Genomic DNA, 16740 nt, shown 5'->3' on the forward strand with positions numbered 1-16740 from the left:
AGTGTGTCAGCCACTATTACAGATAAATTGCTGACATTCTCATTTTTACCATCTAATTATAAAATAAATTGATTGGAATATAAATATTGTACTTACAGTTCAGTATATAGTTTATACTGCTCTATACTCAAGTCACTGTCGATATGAAATCTCAGTTTGTACTGACTTTGCTAGTGCTTTTTATGTAGCCTGATGTAAAACTAGGCAAATATTAGATGAGTTGATGTACCCCCTAGAAGACCTCTGTGTGTCCTCAGGGGTACGCATACTTCTGGTTGAGAACCACTGCTTTACAGTAGCTTGAGACTCGAGCGGCGGAGTTCAGATCTAGATCTGAAGAACTGAACTTGCCCAAAGGGAAACAGATTTAGAAAACCCAGCATGTTTCTTTTTAAAGACAACTGGTTGAGTTAGTATTATACAGAAGGTTTGAAGACGGTAAGTCTATTTGGTGAAAAAAAAAAATCAAAAGAAATGGAAATGTTTCATTTTCTGTGACATTTTCCTTTTTAACCTTTTTTGGGGGGGTTGGGTTTTTTTGGAAAAAAAATTCTGTTTCCTTTCTGTGGGAAAATCCCCACTTTTCTGTCAGTTTTAAAAGCTCCTTCCCCTGCTGGAAAAAAGATCAAGGTAATAAAAAGGCGGGGTGCGTGGGGGGAGAAGGCGTCTCAGTGAAACTAAATCAAAATTTTCTTAAACAAAAAAAGGACCAAAATGAAAAAAATATTCACAAATGTTTCTGTCTGTCAAAAAAAGGCATTTCACATTGGAAAAAAACCCAACACCCTGACACAAAATCTTCCACCAGCTTTCCCCAGGTTATTTGTTCATTTCACACTGCAACAAAACTGGAAATAAGGGACAAATTGAAGTGTGAGGGCAATAAACCATCACCTGAAACCTTTAAACCTGGCATGGGCTACTGTCAGAAGACAGGATACTGGGCTAGATGGACCTTTGGCTGACCCAGAGAGGCCTCTCCTGTATTCCAGAGCAGACGTCTCTTTGTAAAAGATGGGCTCTAGTTGAACCACAAGCTGCTGGGTTCTATGAAGGCCTCCTGGGGTGGGATTCTCTAGTCTGGGTTATGCAGGGGATAAGACTAGAGGATGATCCTAATGGTTCCTTCTGGCCTTAAAATACAGGAGTCTGTCTTTGGCGTGCTGCTCATGCCAACGTTTTTCCAGCAAGCACCTTCACTCTGTGCTCCATACTGCCCCTGACTCTGGGGAGGCGCTGCCTGTGAAACTCCACCGAGCCACGACGCTGCTTATTATGCTATCCGCCATCACCTCCCCATTACGCTGTTCTATGCAGCTGTTGCCTCATCTTAAGACTCTGAGTATTTTGGGGCAGGCGCTGTCTCTTGGTTCTAGGTTTTCACCCTATCCAGTGCAATACGGCAGGAGTCCCTAGAGACTTCAGGAATTCACAAAGTAAATAATAACTATACCACTGCTGCTGACAATGTGCATGCACTTGCCACGACCCCTCACACAGGGCACACAGTGAGACTTACTGGGCTAGGATATTGCTGGCCCAGCCCAGGTCTCAGATGGGATGTTTCCATACAAAGACCCTTCCTCTCATCTGTGGGACCTTGTTAAGCAGGGACGGTTGGGAGAGGGGAGCGGGAGGGAGAGGCGGGGCCCTGCATGGCCCCACCTCTTCCCCCAAGGCCCCATCCCCCAGCCAGGCCAGCAGCTGGAGACCAGCCGGGAGCCCTGGCAGCTCTGAGGAGCTGTGGACCCTCCACCTGCCCGGGGTGGGGGAGCTCAAGAGCAGCCCCAGGCCCGTGTCCCCGCCCAGGGCAGGTGCAGGGCCCACAGTTCCCCACAGCTGCACACATGGCTCTTACCCCAACCCGGTTCCGGCCGGGGCCTCGGAGCTGCAGCCCGGCCATGGTAAGAGCCGTGCAGGCCGTTGTGAGGAGCCGCAGACCCTCCACCAGCCCTGGGCTCCAGCTGCCAGCCTGGCTGGGGAGCAGGGCCTCGGGGGGAAGAAGGCGGCCAGGGGTGGGGCCCATGGCAAAAAGTGGATGGGCGATGGCCCCCCAGCTCCCCCTATTCCAGCACCCCTGCCCCACAGCATCATATCGGGGCGGTGTGGGGGGCGACATTTTATCCTTTGATTTCCCATCAGATCTGTCTCTCCCATCACCCTTCTCAGCCCCACGCCTGGCTCTGCTCCCTCACAATTTCCCCCCCTCGCGCCGTATCAGCTACCTGAGCAGGCTGGGTCGACTCCCCTTGCCCCAGGCAGGCTTCAGCCAGCGCAGCCGCCTCGCTGCTGCGGGGTTCCTCGCCACCCAGGCCCGCACGTCCGCCCGCAGCGCCCCCAGGAACTGCTCCCGCACAATGACGTCCACAATCTGCTCCTTGGTGCGCTCCCCGGGCCGCAGCCAGAGCCGAGCAGCCTGGCTGAGCCGGGCTAGCATCTCCCGGGGAGCTTCTCCGGGCCGGGCAGCGCCTGAGCGGAACTGCAACCGATGGGCTTCCTCGCTGGCCTGCTCTGAAACGGCCACCTTGCCCTCGGCACGGCCTCTGGTGGGGCCTGTCCCCATGGAGCCGCAGGTCTCAGGTGCCTCCCGGGGGAACGAAGGAACCTCGTCCCCGTGAGGCCAGTCACGGGACGGCACCACTTGTTCAAGGCCAGCAGTGTCTGCCCCTTCCCGAGACCGGGGAGGTGTCTGCGCCGTCCTCAACGGAGAATCTTCCCCCTCCGAGCATCTCAGCCAGGACTGGGATGGCATCCGCAGGGACAAGGGCCAGCCAGGGCTCTGCTCCTCAGCCTCGCTCTCCTCCCTCTTGGGATGCTGGATGGGGATCCCACAACGCCCTTCCACCAAGGCACGGGGTTCGCCCCACATCCCAGCTGTGGCAATCGCCCATTGCACCTGGTCCTGCTGGGAAAACGCTGGGGTTGAAAAACTTGGACCAGCTCCACACACAGTCTGTCACTGCAGCCGAGCTGATGGGGCTGTCGCCTTATCCAGTCGGGGGGGGGAGGGGGTGTGTGGTAGCAAGACTCATAAGCATAGCCGACCCATGGAAAAAAAATAGTAGGTGCTCAGCATCCACTAGCTGTTTGGAGGCTGGGGGAGGGGCTTGGGCAAAGGCAGAGAGCAGCAGGCTGGGGCCTTAAGCATAGGCGGCAGGTTTGTATAATTTTTGGTGGGGCCCAAAATGGTGGTGCCCCCCTACTCCTGCCCTGTAAGCCGATATAAAATGAAGCTACAACGCGTCAGTGCCACAAGATTACAAGGGTCAATTAAAAGTGGGAAGTCAGAAGCAGCACTTGCCTACTTCAATATACAGTATTATATTTTGTTGCACCTGTTGTGATGAAGTGGGAATGTTCTTAATATTTTCTCTGAATACTGTGTGGGTGCCTCAGTTTCCCCTGCAAGATGCCAACTGAAGGTGTTGGGGACAAAGAGATCAGGTGGCCTCCTTGTCCGGAAGAGACACAGAGGCCAGAGGAGGGAGTGTCAGTTTGGAGCTGGCTGGGGAAATGGGGAGAGACCCAGAACTTGGTTCTGGGCTCCCCACCCCCCAAGATGGACCTGACAGAGGGGTTCTGTTTTCTGTACCAACAAGGTCTGTTTAAACTGTGTTCCTGTCATCTAATAAACCTTCTGTTTTACTGTCTGGCTGAGAGTCACATCTGACTGCGGAGTTGGGGTGCAGGGCCCTCTGGTTGCCCCAGGACCAGCCTGGGCAGACTCGCTGTGGAAAGTGCATGATGTGGAAGGGCATGCTGAATGCTCCGAGGTCAGACCCAGGAAGGTGTAAGCTTCTTGCCCTGGAGACAGTATGCTCCAAGAGAGGAGGCTCCCCCAGAGTCCTGACTGGCTTTGTATGGAGTTGTTCCAAAGCATCACAGCATCCCCTTCCACACCGTGCACTTCCCAGAAGTCCACACAAGCACTGACACTCCCTCCTCCGGCCTTTGTCTCTTTTCCAGGCATTAGGAGGCCACCCGATCTCTCTGTTCTCCAACACCTTCAGTTGGCACCTTGCAGGGGAAACTGATTTGGGAGAAATGAAGTAAAAGCTGCCCAAACTGAGCTTGAGCACTCCGGAATTTTGAGGTGTTCAAATCCGGAAGGCAGGTGCTGGGGGTGGGAGAGGGCTGTGGGCTCCATGGGGGAGCATGGCAGCAACTGTCTGGACCTGCACGGAGCCAGACACTCTGGTCTGAGTGGCACAGTAAGCGGTTTGGGGGTTGGAGAAGAGGTAGGGAGTTCCGGGGGGCAGTCAAGGGACAAGGAGCAGGGGGGGTTGGATGGGGCAGAGGTTCAAAGGGGCAGTCAGGGGACAGGCAGCAATTGGATAGGCATGGGAGTCCAGGAGGTTTATCAGGGACAGGTAGGGGTGCGGTCCTGGGGGAAGTTGGGTGGGGTCTCAGGAGGGGGCCGTTGGGGACAAGGAGAAGGGAGGCTTAGATAGGGGCTGAGGTCCTAAGGGGCAGTTAGGGGCAGGGGTCTCGGGAGGGGGTAATCGGGGAACAAGGACCAGTGGTGCTTATATAGGGGGTGGAGGTCCTGGGGGGCAGTTGGGGCAGGAGTCTGGGGAGGGGGCAATCAGCGGCCAGGGGCTGGGATTCAAAGGGCTCTGGGCTGCTGGCAGCCGCGGGGATCCCAGAGCCCTTTAAATCCCGCAGCGGGCAGCCCAGAGCCTCCCTGCCCGCTGCGGCGGGGAGCCCAGAGCCCTTTAAATCTCAGCCGCGGCTGGGATTTAAAGGGCTCTGGGCTGCCTGCAACCGCGGGGAGCTCAGAGCCTTTTAAATCCCAGCTGCGGCCAGGAATCAGAGGGCTCAGGGCTGCCCGCTGCGGCAGGGAGCCCAGAGCCTTTTAAATCCTAGCTGCGGCCGGGAATCGGAGGGCTCTGGGCTGCCCGCGGGCGGGCCCAGAGCCTTTAAATCTCAGCCGCGGGATTTAAAGGGCTCTGGGCTGCCTGCAACCGCGGAGAGCTCAGAGCCTTTTAAATCCCAGCCGCGGCCGGGAATCAGAGGGCTCTGGGCTGCCCACCGCGGCTGGGATTTAAAAGGCTCTGGGCTCCCCGCCGCAGCGGGCAGCCCAGAGCCCTCTGACTCCCGGCCGCGGCTGGGATTTAAAGGGCTCTGGGCTGCCAGCAGCGCAGAGCAGGGGAGAAACCTAGCTCCAAATATTGCTGGAGCAGAGCCCCTGTCTGTGAATATTCCTGGGGCTAAAGCCCCAGGAGCCCATATAAGTTGGCGCCCATGGCCTTAAGGAGTGGGCAGAGTGGGGGGGAGGGGCTCTTGGGTGGGGGCGGAGCCCGGGAGGAGCACTCACTGGGAAAAATAAAAGCCAGCACCTATTCTTGCTCATGAGGGGGGCAGGGGGGCGGGAAGAGATGGGAATAACCACAGCACCCCTGCTAGCTTTCTTCCCAGTGGGCCTGTTCCTATAAACCAGGCTCCAGATCACGCAAGTCCCAGCCACAGATCTGTCACCCCCTGCTGCCTGCTCACCCCCATCTTCTTCACCCCCCTGCGTTTTCTGCCCATCTCCCTCCAGGGGACCCCATACATTTCAGAACCCCCCCCTACCTGAGCTGGTTCCACAGCAGCCATTTCCCAATCCGGACGTTATTCTGCAGCCTGTCAGGGCGAGAAGGGAGGTTTCAAAAGGGCCTTGGCACCATTTCACGCCCCGATTCCCTCCTGGCTCCTTCCCTGCAGACAGATGCCCTAGCCATGGGGCAGTCAATACGCGGCCGGCTGGCCAGACCCGGCCTGCCAGACGCTTTTGAAGGGGACCCCAGAATCTTTTTTATGTATTGATTGTTACTGTGATTGTTGCTATTTTTTATATGAGTCTCTGTCTTGAGTCTGGACCTTGATGAAGAATTTTGCACCGGGACAAAAAATAACTGACTCCCCCTGAGTCTGTGCCCCGCTTTATTACAACACAGACCCGGCCTCTCCCTCCAGGAGTCAGCGCATTTCTACCCACAGTCTGAACCAAACCCCAGAAAGGAGCAGAACCAAAGGAGCCGCTCTGGGGGATCCCCCGACACTGTCCCCAGGCAGCGCATCCCCCCAGCAGCGCGGGGACCTGCAGAGGCAGGAACTGGCTTTTCCTCTCCCTGCCCCTCCCCTTCTCCCCAGGAAAGTCAATGTGCCCCGGGGTGCGGCAGGGAATGGGGCTGGGCAGGGCTGGGAGCCGGGACCTCCCTCCCCACTGATCGCTCCTGCTGCCCCTGCCAGGCTCTGCCCCTGTCTCCCTCCCGCCCCCTCCCCTCGGGCTGGGAGACTCGGTCCCTGGCCCGGCCCGGGGCGTTCGCTCCCCGGAGCTGGCTCGGCTCCTGCGGGCGCTCAGGGGGGCAGAGCCGGGGGGGGGGGGTGTCAGGGCGGGCAGCCGCTCTGGGACTCGCAGACCCCCGGGAGCAGAGCTGGGGCGAGGAGGGGCCGGTGCTGCAGAGTCACTTTCCTGCCCGGCCCCAGCCCTTCCCCCGGATCTCGCCCCTCACCTGCAGGCTCCGGCTCAGGGGCTGGTGCGGGCAGAGCCGGGTTAATGCAGGTCGCTCCGCTCACAATGGAGCTGCAGCGGCTGCATCTGACCCAGGAAGCTCAACCCCCGGTCTGCTGAGCAGAGAGAGCAGAGCCCTAGGAGCTTCCCCTCCCTGAGCAATACCCAGAGCCCCCTGGTGGGGAAAAGCGAAAGAAAACTCCCCCTCTGCGCACCCCAGCAGTGCGGACAGAAACCTCCCTCCGGGGGATGCGGCCAGAGACTCCTTTTCTCTTCCCCGAAAAGAGAAAGAAACTTCCAAAGCAAAGGAACCAGAATCAGAGCCCAAGCCAGCGTGCCTGAGACCTTTTCCTAGCGCTCTGTGCTCAGAAAACATTCACCAGCAAACCTGCACTGAAGGCCTGGATTTACTCCAGATCAACTCCAGTATGAATGCCACCATTTTCCCCACTAGGCACCCAGACACTATGGTGATGGACATCCCATGAGACCCCTATGGAAAAATAAATGAAAAACAGTATTGCAAGATTAAGCAACAGTGAACTACAGCCACTTTACTTCTGGGGGAGAGTAACCCACACAGGGGCTTAATGTATTACTTTATGAAAATTTATTACCTTTCACATCTTTAGTCAATTCATAATACAGCTTGTCTACACAGGGAAATTAATTTGGATTAAAGCAGGGTATGAATTTAAAGTCCAATAACTAGACCTGATCAATTCTCTGTGTGAATGTTCATATTCCAGAATAAAAGCATTTTATTCCAAATTACTGTAACCCACTTGTGAGGCCGGAAAGCCACCTTCATTAATACTTCCGCTGTATACTTGTGGATTTAGCTATTTAAGTGGATTAAACTAAATTTGGAATGAAGCACTCTTATTCCAGAATCAGAACATCCACACAGGAAGTTAAATTGGGAATAGTCATTCCAGAATAACTCCTCATGTAGACAAGCTCTTAGAGTATGTCTACACTACAAAATTAGGTCGATGTTATAGAAGTTGATTTTTAGAAATCAATTTTATACAGTCGACTGCGTAGGTCCCCACTAAGCGCATTAAGTCGTCGGAGTGCGTCCTCACTACCATGGCTAGCATCGACTTACGGAGCGGTGCACTGTGGGTAGCTATCCCACAGTTCCCGTAGTCTCCACTGCCCATTGGAATTCTGGGTTGAGCTCCCAATGCCTGATGGGGCAAAAACATTGTCACAGGTGGTTTTGGGTACATGTCATCAGTCTCCCCTCCCTCCATGAAAGCAATGGGAGACAATCGTTTCACGCCTTTTTTCCGCACAGACGCTATACCATGGCAAGCATGCAGCCTGCTCAGCTCACCGACACCGCCGCTGTTATGTCCTGGGTGCTGCTGGCAGCAGACAGTGCAGTAGGTCTGTTAACCATCATCATACACCACTTCTGCTGCAACTCTGCTCTGCTGCTATTGCCTTGATAGCAAATTTCTCCACGTTGTCTGTCATGGGCTCCCGGGTACGTGTGTTCTTCCTCAGGAAATGTGTGTGGTGCTAACCATCATCCTCCACCGCTTCTGCTGCAACTCTGCTCTCCTGCTCTTGCCTTGATAGCGAATTTCTCCATGTTGTCTGTCATAGGCTCCTGGGTACGTGTGTTCTTCCTCGGGAAATGTGTGCGGTGCTAACTGTCGTCTTCCGCTGCAACTCTGCTCTCCTGGTGCCATGAATCCACCTTGCAGGTTCTCTCATCATTCTGTATAAATATCTATTCTCGTGGCATCCATCGTCATCCACCGATTCTGCTGCAACTCTGCTTTCCTGCTCTCCTTCAGACGCCATACCACGGCAAGCATGGAGCCCGCTCAGCTCACCGCTGCAGTTGTGAGCATTGTAAACACCTTGTGCATTATCCTGCAGTATATACAGCACTAGAACCTGCAAAAGCAGGCAGGGAGGCGATGACAGTGCGATCATGATAGTGATAAGGACATGGACACAGATTTCTCTCAAAGCACGGGCCCTGGCAATTTGGACATCATGGTAGTAATGGGGCAGGTTCATGCGGTGGAACGCTGCTTCTGGGCCCAGAAAACAAGCACAGATTGGTGGGATCACATAGTGTTGCAGGTCTGGGATGATTCCCAGTGGCTGCGCAACTTCTGCATGCGTAAGGGCACTTTCATGGAACTTTGTGACTTGCTTGCCCCTGCCCTGAAGTGCAAGAATACCAAGGTGAGAGCTGACCTCACAGTTGAGAAGCAAATGGCGATAGCCCTCTGGAAGCTTGCAATGTCAGACAGCTACTGGTCAGTCAGGAATCAATTTGGAGTGGGTAAATCTACTGCGAGGGCTGCTGTGATCCAAGTAGCCAACACCATCACTGAGCTGCTGCTATCAAGGGTAGTGACTCTGGGAAATGTGCAGGTCATAGTGGATGGCTCTGCTGCAATGGGATTCCATAACTGTGGTGGGGCGATAGATGGAACGCATATCCCTATCTTAGGAATGGACCACCTTGGCAGCCAGTATGTAAACTGCAAGGGGTACTTTTCAATGGTGCTACAAGCACTGGTGGATCACAAGGGACATTTCACCGACATCAACGTGAGATGGCCGGGAAAGGTGCATGATGCTCGCATCTTCAGAATTCTGGTCTGTTTGAACAGCTGCAGGAAGGAACTTACTTCCCAGACCAGAAAATTACCGTTGGGGATGTTGAAATGCCTATAGTTATCCTTGGGGACCCAGCCTACCCGTTAATGCCATGGCTCATGAAGCCATACACAGGCACCCTGGACAGTAGTAAGGAGCAGTTCAACTATAGGCTGAGCAAGTGCAGAATGGTGATAGAATGTGCATTTGACGTTTAAATGCTCGCTGGCGCAGTTTACTGACTAGGTTAGACCTCAGCGAAACCAATATTCCCATTGTTATTGCTGCTTGCTGTGTGCTCCACAATATCTGTGAGAGTAAGGGGAAGATGTTTATGGCGGGGTGGGAGGTTGAGGCAAATCGCCTGGCAGCCGATTACGTGCAGCCAGACATCAGGGTGATTAGACGAGCACAACTGGGCGCCCTGTGCATCAGAGAAGCTTTGAAAACCAGTTTCATGACTGGCCAGGCTACGGTGTGACAGTTCTCTTTGTTTCTGCTTGATGAAAACCTGCCCCCTTAGTTGACTCTACTTCCCTGTAAGCCAACCGACCTCCTCTCTTCGATCACCAGTTTCAGAGGCAATAAAGTCATTATTGTTTCCAAGTCATGCATTCTTTATTAATTCATCACACAAATAGGGGGAAAACTTGCAAGGTAGCCCGGGAAGGGTGGGTGAGAAGGGAAGCACCGGGTGGGGTGGTGGAGGAGGGAACGACAAGGCCACACTACAGTTCAAAACTTATTGAATGCCAGCCTTCCGTTGCTTGGGCAATCCTCTGGGGTGGAGTGGCTGGGTGCCTGTAGCCTCCCCCACCACATTCTTGGGCATCTGGGTGAGGAGGATATGGAACTTGGGGAAGAGGGCAGGTGGTTATACAGGGGCTGCAGCAGCAGTCTTTGCTCCTGCTGCCTTTCCTGCAGCTCCACTAGACGCCTGAGCATGTCAGTTTGCTCCTCCATTAGCCTCAGCATTGCATCCTGCTTCCTCTCAGCATGCTCCTCCCTCCTCTCATTGCGTTCATTTAACGCTTTCCTGGACTCTGCCATTGTTTGCCTCCATGCATTCCGCTGAGCTCTTTCAGTGCAGGAGGACTGCATGAGCTCTGAGAACATGCATCCGACGAAGTGGGTATTCACCCATGAAAGCTCATGCTCCAATACGTCTGTTAGTCTATAAGGTGCCACAGGACTCTTTGCTGCTTATACAGGAGAGAGTTGTTCCACGGGATGAGGAACGCATCTCCTAGGGATGCAGTCCCAAATCCCACTTTGGAGCAAAATAGGTGACATTTGCGATTCTGGGTTGTGGCAAAGAGGTCTATTGACGGGATGCCCCACTGGGAGAAGAGCTGTTGTAGTATCGTGGGGTGCAATTCCCATTCGTGTTCTTTGGAGAAGTGTCTGCTGAGTGTATCGGCGGTAGTGTTGTGACAGCTGGTTAGGTACGAAGCAATAATTTGTATGTGCACCAATTCCACAATTGGATGGCCTCCATGCGTAGGGACTGCGATCGTGCTCCCCCCCGTCTGTTGATGTAAAACATACATGCTATATTGTCCATTAGGACCTGGATAGATTTGTTCTTTATGAGGGGAAGAAAGTGGAGGCAGGCTTGTCCCACTGCTCTGAGCTCTAGGAGATTTATGTGTAGATGAGTCTCTGGCGCGGACCAGCAGCCTTGTGCCGTGTGTCCCCCCAGATGCGCTCCCCAACCGATCAGGGAAGCGTCCGTGGTGAGCATGAGCATTGGGGATCGTTGCTGGAAGGGAACGCCCATGCAGAGGTTCCCTGGTCTTGTCCACCATTGCAGGGAAGCTAGTACGTTCGCTGGAGGAGTTAGCAGCATGCAGAGGCTGTGTCTGCTGGGTTATAGTTGGAGTTGAGCCAGCCCTGAAGACATCTCATGTGCAGCCTGGCGTACTTGACCATGAAGGTGGTGGCTGCCATGTGGCCAAGGAGCTGTAGGCAAATTCTTGCCTGTATCCTGGGACGAACAGAGAGCGTACATAGGAGGTGTATGATAGCGAGGAATCTGTTGTGTGGCAGTGAGGCTCTGGTTCGAATTGGGTCCAGGTGAGCTCCAATGAATTAGATCTGCTGTGTAGGTGTCAGGATGGATTTTTGGATGTTTATTTGCAGGCCCAAGCTGTGGAAGAGGGAGATGGCAAAATGGGTAGCACAGTGGGTCTCAAACTTTTTTACGGGTGACCTCTTTCACATCGCAAGCCTCTGAGTGCGACCCCCCCTAATAAATTAAACACACTTTTTAATATATTTAACACCACTATAAATGCTGGAGGCAACTGGGGTTTGGGGTGGAGGTTGACAGCTCGCGAGCCCCCATGTAATGACCTTGCAACCCCCTGAGGGGTCCCGACCCCCAGTTTGAGAACCCGAGGTAGCATGTAGCATCTCACTGTATGAGTTGCCCTTGATGAGGCAATTGTCTAGGTAGGGGAAAGTATGATCCCGTGTCTGCGGAGGTGGGCCATGACTACGGCTAGGGTCTTGGAGAATACGCTCAGTGCTGTGGAGAGTCCGAATGGGAGTACCCTGTATTGGAAATGGTCGTGACCGACTGTGAACCATAGGAAGCGTCTGTGGGCTGGATGAGTAGATATATGAAAATAGGTGTCCTGTAGGTCGAGGGATATGAACCAGTCCCCTTGTTCCAGCGCAGGTATTACTGTGCCCAGTGTGACCATCTTGAATTTCTGTACCCTTACGAATGTGTTCAGTTGGCGTAGGTCTAGGATAGGCCTCCATCCCCTGGTCTTTTTCGGGGTCAGAAAGTAGTGGGAGTAGAACCCTTTTCCTCAATGCTGTGTCAGCACAGGTTCCACTGCATCTATCTGTGGAAGATGAGACACTTCTACGTGAAGTAGGAGCTCATGAGAGGGGTCCCTGAAGAGGGATGGGGAAGGGTAGGAGGGTAGGATATAAAAGGGATGGAGTAACTGGACTGAACTATTTCCAGGATCCAATGGTCCTGTGTAATCTGTTGCCAGGCATGGTGGAAAACCTGGAGGTGGTGGCCAAATGGGCACGTAGGCGATGGCGTCAAGGGGTGGTCGTGCAGACCCTCAACCAATGCTTCAAAATTGTTATTTCTCGATGGGTGGGAGGTAGCTGTTTGTGCTTGGTTTTATCTGCATCTAGGAGGTCTAGTATCATATGGTCTGTTCTGAGGCAGGTGATACTGTTGTGTGCATGGCCTCTGGTAAGGTTGATACTGTTGTCTCCTGGGAAGGGATGGGTAGATCCCCAGGGTGCACAGGGTCACTCTAGAGTCTTTCAGGGTGTGAAGGATTTTGTCAGTTTTCTTGGAAAAGAATTTGTCTTTATCAAAGGGGAGGTCCTCCACTTTGGTCTGCAGGTCTTTGGGGATACCGGATGCAGAGAGCCAGGAAGATCTGCGCATAACCACTGCAGTTGCAGTAGTGCAGGCATCTGTATCCGCCATGTCCAGAGATGCTTGTAGGGCCATTCTGGAGACCAACTGGCCCTCGACAAGGACTGACTTAAAGTCTGCTCTCCTGTCCTCTGGAATATGGGAGGTAAAATCAAAGAGTTTATTGTAGTTATCAAAGTCGTACCTTGCAAATAGGGTGGAATAGTTTGCAATTCTGAATTGCAGCATGGAGGAGGTATAAACCTTGCGGCCCAAGATGTCAAGGTGTTTGAGGTCCTTGTCTTGCGGGGTGGGTGGTAGTGCAGCTGTTTCGTCCTGTGAGTCGCTGCATCCACTACAAGAGAATTTGGTTGTGGATGGGAGAATAAGAAGTCTACATCCTTAGCAGGAACATAATATTTATGTTCAGCCTTTTTGCAAGTTGGTAAGATAGAGGCTGGGGTCTGCCAGAGAGTGTCAGCTGGTTCTAGGAGTGCTTCATTTATGGGAAGTGCGATTTTTGAAGGTGCAGAGGGTTGGAGGATTTTGAGGAGTTGGTGTTGTGGTTCCTGGACCTCCTCTAAAGGGATGTCTTGGCTGAAAAATTGAAACTTTTGAAAAGTTCCTGGAACTGTTTGAAGTCGTCCACATTTGCAATTGTTCCCTTCAGAGACCAGGGAAGAGGATCTGCACTGCCTCGAATCCCATCTTCAGCTGAGGATGGTTGAGAAGGAATTGAGGGGGGCGCGGGACACGCATGCTCAGGCAGACTCTAACAAGACCACGAGACAGCGGCTGAGAGCGTGCATCATGTCCAGACACTGCTACCGAAGATCTCTGATCAATGGCACCGGGATGCACCATCACCTGGAGTGGAGCACCCACAGGGACAGCACTAGAAGAATGGTTTCCTCTCCATGACATGAACAGACCCTGAGTGCTAATGTATGGCTCTCTCTCGGGGGGAAGTGACTCTGTCCACAGACAGCCCACCCCAAGCTCGTCCTCTCCGAGGACTAGAAGACCATGCACCGAGGAAACACAAGGCAGAGCCTGCCTGAGATCCCCAAGAGATTTGACTCATACTTGTGTTCTGGGCTCCAAGGGGAGTTACTATCGGGAGGTGGAGGTAGGTGATTGGTACGGCTGGGCCATAGAGGTGGCCAGGGAGACAGTGACGGGGAATGGGGAGTTCAGTTTCAAGCCAGAGGAGGGATCTGGACAGTGGGGCTGTACCGAGGGCAGTACTGGGCTCTCAGCTCCCCGCACACCCCTCTGGCTTTGAATGAGAGCCCAGGGGAGATCAGGTGCATCTGGACTATGAGTGAGGGGAGGTGACATTTTACAACGCAGACACCGAGGTCAGATCTTCAACTTTCAAGCTTCGTTTGGTGGGAAAATCTTCCCTTTCCTCTGGCTCACATCTCCAGGGACTGGTATCTTGTTGAGAAGAGGGGTCAGAGTTTTCCCTGATTCCACATAACGAAAACCTGCTTACTATGCAAGGCAGTTATCCCATTGGGAGTTAGGCGTCTAAGCACCTTGGAGGAGCTGGGCCTCCATCACCTGAAATCATCTCCCGTAACATAAGTGAAGAGGATCCAGGAAGAAAACAAAAGGGTCTTGTGGTTAACAGAAGGCAAGCGGCGAGATCTGGTTTCAGTTCCTGGCTCAGTCACACACTCTCTGTATATAAGAACACAAGAACAGCCATACTGGGTCAGGCCAAAGGTCCATCTATCCCAGTATCCTGTCTTCCGACAGTGGCCAATGCCAGGTGCTTCAGAGAGAATAAACCGAACGGGCAATCACCAAGTGACCCATCCCATCACCCATTCCCAGCTTCTGGCAAACAGAGGCTACGGACACCATCCCTACCCTTCCTAACTAATAGTCATTGGCGGGACTTATCCTCCATTACCTTATCTAGTTCTTCTTTGAGTCCTGTTACTGTCTTGGCCTTTACAACATTCTCTGGCAAAGAGTTCCACAGGTTGACTGTGAATTGTGTGAAGAAATACTTCCTTTTGTTTGTTTTAAACCTGCTGCCTACTAATTTCTTTGTGTGACCCCTAGTTCTTGTGTTATGAGAAGTAAATAACACTTCCTTATTTACTTTCTCCACACCAGTCATGATTTTACAGACCTCTATCACGGCCCCTCTTAGTCATCTCTTTTCCAAGCTGAAAAGTCCCAGTCTTATTAATCTCTCCTCAGACAGAAGCAGTTCCATACCCCAATCATTTTTGTTGCCCTTTTCTGTACCTTTTCCAATTCCAGTATATCTTTTTGAAAGGGGACGACCACATCTGCACACAGGAGAGGCGCCAGGGTTTCTGGCACCCTAGGCAGAATTTTGGGGGGCAGCATTTTGTGCGCTCCCCATGGAGCGTGCGGGAGCTTCCGGTTCCACTCCCATCGCGCCGCCAAAGGACCCTCCACTGAAATGCTGCAGGCGACAGTGACAGTCATTGAGCTGCTCAATTGCCTGCCGCTGTTTTCTGCAGCACGTTGGCAGACGGTCCTTCTTCCGCAGCGTTGACGGGAGCAGAACCGGAAGCTCCCATGCGCCCCATGGGGAGTGCATAAAATGCCGCCCCTCAAATCCTGGTGCCCTAGGAGACCGCCTAGGGTCACCTAATGGAAGCGCCGGCCCTGTCTGCACGCTGTATTCAAGATGTGGGTGACCATGGATTTATAGAGAAGCAATATGATATTTTCTGTCTTATATCTATCCCTTTCATAATGCGCAATATTTGAGCAAGTCCCCTGCAGTAAAGTTTTCAAATATGTTAGGAGTCAAAATACCTTTGAGGATCTGGGAGACATTGATGTTCAGCGGGACCGAGGTGTTACTGAAAATCTTACCCTTAGGCCCAGATCGGCACCTAACTCCCACTGAAATCCACAGACTTTAGGAGTCTAAATACCCTTGAAGATCTGGCCCTTAATCTCTCTGTGATACGATCTCCCATGTAAAAAGAGGGGATTAGAATCCTTACTGTCTGTTTGGTCTATTTACACTGGAAGCTCTTCAGGGTAGAGACTTTCTCAGTGCATGCAGGCAGCTCTCAACACAATGGGCTCACAATCTCCGTTAGGATGCCAAGATTCTGCTCTAATACAAAGACCATGACACTAGCAGGCTTTTCCGCAGCTGGATGGGGGATGGCTGCGCATCCTGCAGTCACTGAAGCTGCACCGACCTGGGGGGGGGGGCGGTAATTTCATAGGAAAATGGCGGGGAAACGGCAGCAGGAGCTGTGGCCATTGGGATGAAGGCAGGCTCACCTACCCTCACCCTTGCCCCACCCACGCTGGCAGAACCAGCAGCCATGAGAGAAGACTCTCTCCCTGCCCCAGGCATTACACAAAATAATTCTTTATTGAGGATTTGTCCAAAACCCCCAAGCCGAGAGTAGCAAAACTGAGGCCTTTTCCTGGGGAGGGCGAACCTCAGGATCTTTCTTCAGAGCTCCCCTGCCCCAGAGAAGGTGAGACCCTTTGCCTGGCGTCACAGTCCTCTTGGCCCACAGAGAGTCTGCGCTCTACTGACTGGTGTGGGGAGACTGTGCATGGCTGCGGGGGTTTGCCTCCCTGTCCCCATACTCTCAGTGCCTGGGCAGGATTTCAGATCTGCCGCTACCGTCTCCTGCCATGGTTCAGTCGTTATCCCCACCCCTCTGCTAAGTGCTTTATGTCGCACCCTCAGCAGAGTCCAGCTGGAAGGCAGGATCCTGCTGGGATCATCTCTGCCAACATCCCCCGTGGCTCAGCCCCCAAGCGCTGGTCAGACCCGGATCCCGCTCGGTGTGGCCCGTTACTCGGCAGAGGCTGTGATGGGGGACACCGGCCTTTCCGCCTTCTCCATCTTGGAATGGCTCAGTGCAGGGATCTCCAGCTGCTCTGTGACAAGTGGGCATGGCCCATCCGGGTGGTCCTCGGACGGTGTCTCCTCAGTGAGGGTGGGGGGCGGGGATGGCGCGTCCTGGTGGGCAGGTTCTGGCATTTCCGGCGTGGGCTGGGCCGGGCCGGCAGCCACCTCGGGATGGCTCTTGCTCTTGTGCGCAGTGACGTTGTCCTTCTTCTCAAACTTCTTGCCGCAGATGTCGCAGGAGAACTGGTAGAAGGAGTCGGCGTCATGCTTCTTCATGTGCCAGTTGAGGGAGGCCTTCTGACGGCAGGTGAAGCCGCAGATCACACATCTGGGGTGGGGAAG

The 16740-nt window shown here is 53.4% G+C and overlaps 1 protein-coding gene, 1 long non-coding RNA gene and 1 pseudogene across 5 annotated transcripts in view; all 3 read right to left on the reverse strand.

Moving 5' to 3' along the window:
* LOC120394605 (zinc finger protein 300-like) overlaps positions 1-16740 on the reverse strand; it is a 44103-nt gene that overhangs the window by 4992 nt on the left and 22371 nt on the right. The window lies entirely within an intron of this gene.
* On the reverse strand, positions 2816-6835 carry LOC120394619. 2 transcript variants are annotated; one of them, XR_005592352.1, is made up of 3 exons: positions 6498-6835; positions 5575-5625; positions 2816-2905 (listed from the first exon to the last, which is right to left on the reverse strand). It is a non-coding gene; the product is annotated as an uncharacterized LOC120394619 (long non-coding RNA). The 2 variants fall into 2 exon arrangements; XR_005592351.1 differs by having other exon boundaries at positions 2829-2902.
* Positions 15759-16740, reverse strand: part of LOC120394615 — a 53551-nt pseudogene continuing 52569 nt past the window's right edge.

Source organism: Mauremys reevesii, unplaced genomic scaffold (genome assembly GCF_016161935.1).
Source record: "Mauremys reevesii isolate NIE-2019 unplaced genomic scaffold, ASM1616193v1 Contig7, whole genome shotgun sequence".
In the NCBI taxonomy this organism is placed as follows: Eukaryota; Metazoa; Chordata; order Testudines; family Geoemydidae; genus Mauremys; species Mauremys reevesii.